The 6,000-nt window shown below is 40.4% G+C and overlaps 1 long non-coding RNA gene across 8 annotated transcripts in view; it reads left to right on the forward strand.

Annotated features, from left to right (window-relative positions):
- LOC131403956 (uncharacterized) overlaps positions 1-5,788 on the forward strand; it is a 28,297-nt gene extending 22,509 nt beyond the window's left edge. For 7 of the 8 annotated variants that reach the window (XR_009219664.1, XR_009219666.1, XR_009219665.1 and 4 more), the window contains 2 exons: positions 5,055-5,173; positions 5,334-5,788. This is a non-coding gene — a long non-coding RNA (uncharacterized LOC131403956). Of the gene's footprint in view, positions 1-5,051; positions 5,174-5,333 lie in introns of all 8 variants that reach the window. The other variant, XR_009219660.1, reaches the window with a different exon arrangement.
- Positions 5,789-6,000: the final 212 nt, after the last annotated feature.

The following is a 6,000-nucleotide window of genomic DNA, read 5'->3' on the forward strand; positions in this document are numbered from 1 at the left end:
TAAAAATGTCAGTTTCTGGGGGCCGGCCTGGTGGCGCAGTTGTTAAGTTCTCATACTTCACTTCCACGGCCCTGGGTTCTCGGGTTCAGATCCTGGGCATGGATCTACACACTGCTCATCAAGCCATGCTGTGGCAGCATCCCATACAAAGTAGAAGAAGATTGGCACAGGTGTGAGCTCAGGGACCATCTTCCTCAAGCAAAAGAAAAAACATGTCAATTTCCAATCATTTATTGCCACTGTATAGAAATGCAAATGATTTTCGTATGTTGACTTTGTATCCTATGACCTTGTTACACTCATTTATGAATTCCAGTAGCCTTTTTTTTTTGTTATATTCTTAAGGATTTTTTATGTAGACAGTCATGTCATCTGTGAAAAAAGACAGTTTTACTCCTTCCTTTCCAATCTGTATGCCTTTTATTTGATTTTCTTGCTATTTCACACCAACTAAGAATCCAGTGTGGTGTTGACTGGGGACAATGAGAGCGGATGTCTCTGCCTTGATCCTGACTTACAGGGGAAGCCTTTAGTCTCACTGTCTGTGATGACTGCAGGTTCTCAGGGACGCCTTGTATCAAGTTAGAGAAGTTCCCTCTACTTCTACTTTCCTGGACTTTTATAAATGGATGTAGAATTTCTTCAAATGCATTTTCTGCATGTCACATGATTTTCTTCTTTACTCTGGTGATGTGGTGGATTACACTGTTTTATTTTTTGTCCTATTGGCTATTTTTTTTTCAGTCATTTCTCCAGGGTTCACAATCTCCATCTCTAACTTTTCCTGTTCCACTTACAATTAACATTTTAGTACTTCAGGTAAAATATGGAAATAGTGCAGCCATATTGGGCCACCCCGCCCATCCTTTATGCTGTAGTAACTGTATGTACTGCATCTACATATCTTATGAACCTCAGAAGAAAATATTATCATTTTTTAAAGACTTTATTTTTTTAGAGCAGTTTTTGTTTCACAACAAAATTGAGTGTTTGGTACATATATGCCCTGCTCCCATATGCACAGCCCCCCCACTATCAACTTTGCCCATCGGATGGTGTAATTGTTACAGATGACGAACCTGCACTGACATGTCATCATCACCCAAAGTCCACAGTTTACACCGGGTTCATTCTCGCTGTTGTGCATTCTGTGGGTTTGGACAGATGTCTGATGACATGTATCCACCATTACTGTGTCATACAGAATAGTTTCACTGCCCTAAAATCCCTCTATGCTCACCTATTCGTCCTTCTACCCTACCCATAATATTACAGTTTTTACTGTAAGTTGTGTGTATTATACAAAAGTTAGAAGGAGAAAGCAGAAAAAATGAGTAGCCTTTGACATTTACCTAGATATTTACCATTTCTGAAGCTACTTATTCCATTCTGAGGATCTGAGATTCCTTTTCTGGTATAATTTCCCTTCTCCTAAAGAATTTCCTTTAGCATCTTCTATTGTAGAGATTTGCTGGTAATAATTTCTCTTAGTTTCTCTAAATCTGGAAATGCTGTCTTTCAACAGTGATTTTCGAAGGATATTTTTGCTGGATATACGATTCTGCATTGACAGGTCTTTTTTTCTCTCTCTCTCAACACTTTAAATCTCTTTTCTCATTCTCTTCTGGTCCCCATAGTTTCTGATGAGAAGTCAGCTATTAATCAAATCATTATTCCCCTCTGTGTGAACTGTCATTTTTCTCTGTTGCTTCCAACATTTGCTTTTCGGCCTTGGTATCCAGCTGCTTGATCTGATGTGTCTCTATGTGGGACTGTCTTCATTCTGCTTGGTGTTAGTTGAGCATCATATTTGCAAATGTCTATCTTCCATCACTTGGATAATTCCAGCCACTATTTCTTCAAGTATTTTTGTCTGCACGTTCTGTCTCTCCATTCCTTCTTTGAAGCCGACCACATGTATATTAAAGTTTGATCTTACCTAAGAGTGACTGAGGCTCTGTTATTTTTCCACCCTTTTTTCTTTCTATTTTCCATGTTAATTTCTATTGCTCTACTTAAATTCCATGTAAAGAATTTGTTATTTCTAATATTGTATTTTTCAATTCTAAAATTTTCTTTTTTAAATTTTTCTGCTGAGATTTCCTACTCTTTCATTTGCTACAAGCATGTTTGTTTACCTTCACGGAGGATAGTTATGACAATCACTTTAAAATCTTTGTTTAATACTTATGCTTTCAGCCAAGATGAAATAACAGGGAACTAATTTACCCTTCTTCCCACAACAACTGAAAATTTTGGGGAACATATATGAAACAGTAGTTTTCACACAGTGGGTCTCAGGCAGCAGAGTTCAGTGACCCCTGAGAGACCTGGAACTGACAAGGTGGGCCCTGTGATGGCCCTGCTGCCTGGAGAGAGAATTCCAGGCTCCATCACAGGGAAGGAGAACCCAGGTGGACCCCTGAGCTCTCCCTGAGTTGAAGAGATGGCACTGGGTGTCCTGGGAGGCTGAGGTGACTAGAGCACATATGGAAGACCACCCAAGAAGTGAGAACTGCAGCAAGAGAGAACTTCACAGATTCTCCGTGGGCCCACTGCATCTTCCACTGAGTAATGACCAGTGCACCCATGTGAGGAAACTACCCAACACTACAGAATCAAACACCAAAAAATTAGAGGAAATAATTCTTGGAGCTCACACAGACAGGAATGGTTTGGGTTCAGCCAGTCCACACATGGCTTAGGAAAGCCCCATAACTCGCAGGAGATTGTGTCCAGTATTCAGAGTGGCCTCAGTGGTGGAACACAGTCAGCCCTGGACTAAATGTGACTCAGATCCCACCTGACAAAGCTTAGAATCAGCCTGAATGTTTCCAATTGTTTCAAAGTAACACAACTCTGCCCCAGGAAACAGCTCAAGAATATTTTTAGGAGTACAAACTATCCAGGTTCCAACAAGGAAGAATACACAATGTCTACCAGCCAACCAGAAATTACCTGGTATGCAAAAAAGCAGAAAAACACATCGTGTAATGAGGAGACAAATCACTCAATTGATACTGACCACAAACAGCACAGATGACGTAATTCATAGACAAAGATGGGATGTTATTACTGTCGTCATATTCCACATGTTCAAGAAGTTAGAGACAAGACTGACAATGTAGGGGGTCGGGGGTGGGTGAAATAGGTGAGGGGATAAGAGGTACAAACTTCCAGTCATAAAATGAATAAGTCGTGGGGATGGGATTACATCATGGGGAACAAAGTCAACAATATTGTCATAACTTTGTATGGTGACAGATGGAACTAGATTTATCATGGTGATCACTTTATAATGTATATAAATGTCAAATCACTATGTGGTGCACCTGAAACTATCATAATATTGTATGTCAATACTTCAGTAAAAAAAAGAAAAGGCTGATGATGTTAAGTAGAAATATGGAAGATAGGAAAAAGACCCAAAAACTTTTAGAGATGAAATGTCTGTAATTAAACACCTGTAATGAAAACTTACTAGATGAGATTAAGAGCAAATCTGTCAAAAGATTAATGAACTTGAAGACATACCATAGAAACCATTCAAAATAAAATACAGAGAGAAAATAGACCAAAGAAAATGAACAGAAAGTTAACTGCAGGACAACTTCAAATGGCCTCAAATATATGTAATCAGAGTCCCAGAAAGAGAAAGAGAAGAAAACAGAAAAAACAATTTGAGGAAATAATGACTGAAAATTTTCCATATTTTATTAAAAAAAAAAAAACTATAAACCCACATCTCCAAGATACTTAATGAACCCCAAGTCTAAGAAGTATGAACAAGGCACATCATAATTAAATTGCTTAAATAGGGTGATAACAAGATAATCATGAAATCAGACAGGAGAGAAAAAGACCTGCTGAGTGCAGAGGAACAAAGGTTAGAATGAAGACAGATCTCTTACTGGATCTCAGGCCAGAGCAGAGTGAAGCAAGGTCTTCAGAGTATTGAGAAAAAAAGCTGCTAATTTATGATTCTATGCCTGGCAGCAAAGGGTACAAATAAGATAAAATATCAACTTTCTCAGACACACAAGAGCTGAGATAATTCACGGTCACCAGCGGATCAGCGCTGAGAGATGCTGAAGGAAAATGACACAATATGGAAACCTTATGTGAAGAAAGGGATAGAGAGCACTTTCTGTGGGGTATGTAACATGTCGAATAAAACGTGTGACAACATGGACACGGAGGCTGCAGTGGGGGTGGGAGAGTACTGTTGTGAGGTTGTTCAGGCGTCATGAAGTGGTCTGATATTATTTGGAGATAAACTGTGAAAAGTTAAAGATGTGTACTGTAAACCCTAAGGCATGCACACACACGCACACACACAGCAAAGACTCATCCAGAATAAGCCAAAAAAGACGATTAAATGGAATCATAAAAAATACTTAAATTATCCAAAAAAAAGCAGTCTAAGAGGAAAAAGCAAACAAAAAACAGATTGGTCAACTAAGAAACAAATCGCAGGATAGATTCAAATCTAACTATTATCAGCAGTAACATTAGATGACAGTGGTCTAAAAACCCCATTTAAAAGGCATAATTTGTCAGATTGAATAGGAAAGCAAACTCAACTACATGCTGCCTACCCCAAACCCACTTTAAATATAAAAACACAAATAAATTAAAAATAAAGAGATTGGAAAAACATGCCATGCTAACACTAGTTGAAAGAAAGCTGGAGAAGCTATACTAATAGTAGATAAAGCAGATTTCAGGCACAGTGAATATGACCGGGAATAAAGGAGGTCGTTGTGAAATACAAAAGGGTCCGTTATCAAGAAGACATAATACAGACTGTTTATGCACCTAATAACCGAGCTTTATGGCACATGAAGAAAAATCCTTATCTGCCAGTTCCAACACCTGGGTCATCTTGGGATTTATCTCAGTTGATCCTCTTTTCTCTTAATAATGTGTCCCACTTACTTGATTTTTGGATGTTGGGTGATTTTGCACTGTGTCCTGGACATTATGAATGTGGTGTGGTGGAAATTCTGGATTCTGTTATTTTCCACCAATGACTGTGTCTCTTGGTTCAGCAGGTAGTGATCTCAGCTGGTCTTGAACCGCAAACTGGCTCCTGGCTGCAGCTCCAGCCTCAGTTCAGATCTTCTGTTGTTAGCGAGTGGCTTGCGCATGCGTGGTTCAGTCCATCAGAAAGGTGAGGGCAGAGTCTGAAGTTTCCCCTGCACATTTCTTCCCCTCCTGCAATCCCCCTCCCTCTTCAGTGACCATGTCCCGGACGAGGTGCCTGGAGAAACTCAAAGGTGGGTTTGGAAGCAATTAACTGTTATTCCAAGCTGTTTCTTTTCCTTTTGTAGGTTAAGGAGATGTAACCACCAGCCATCCTGAAACTGACCAAATGAGGCACTCAAGGGAGATGTAACCACCAGCCATCCTGAAACTGACCAAATGAGGCACTCAAGGGAGATGTAACCACCAGCCATCCTGAAACTGACCAAATGAGGCACTCAAGGGAGATGTAACCACCAGCCATCCTGAAACTGACCAAGCCTCACCACAAGAGCTATGCCCATGACCTTTGCTTTATTTTTAATGCAAAGATCTCTCCAGGAGGAGCTTAGGCCTCATTATGTGGAAGCATGTTCTCCAGCTGAGCCTGTGCAAGTGAATACCCCCACCTCTCCCTTTTGAATATTATTCCCCAACTGAAATAAAAGTTCCTGCTTCCCTTAGTTCTGGGACGCCATGACTTTGGAAATGATTCCTCACGGCCTCCTATTTGCTGCAAATACAGTTTACTTTGTGAGACAACTTCCACTGGTATAGTCTTATTTAACTCACCAGGAGGCGGGCCCACTTGGTTCGGTAACAAGCCCACTTGGTTTGGTAACAACCACAGTCCCCCAGTTTCATTTTTCTTGTTCTTGGGCTGTGAAGACTGTGGTTTTCCCAGAGCCACTGCCTCCCATGCCCTGCTCTGACTGCACATGGCCCCAGAGTGGAAGCCACAGGAATTCACTTCAA

The sequence above is a fragment of the Diceros bicornis genome, unplaced genomic scaffold, assembly GCF_020826845.1.
Source record: "Diceros bicornis minor isolate mBicDic1 unplaced genomic scaffold, mDicBic1.mat.cur scaffold_97_ctg1, whole genome shotgun sequence".
Classification (NCBI taxonomy): domain Eukaryota; kingdom Metazoa; phylum Chordata; class Mammalia; order Perissodactyla; family Rhinocerotidae; genus Diceros; species Diceros bicornis.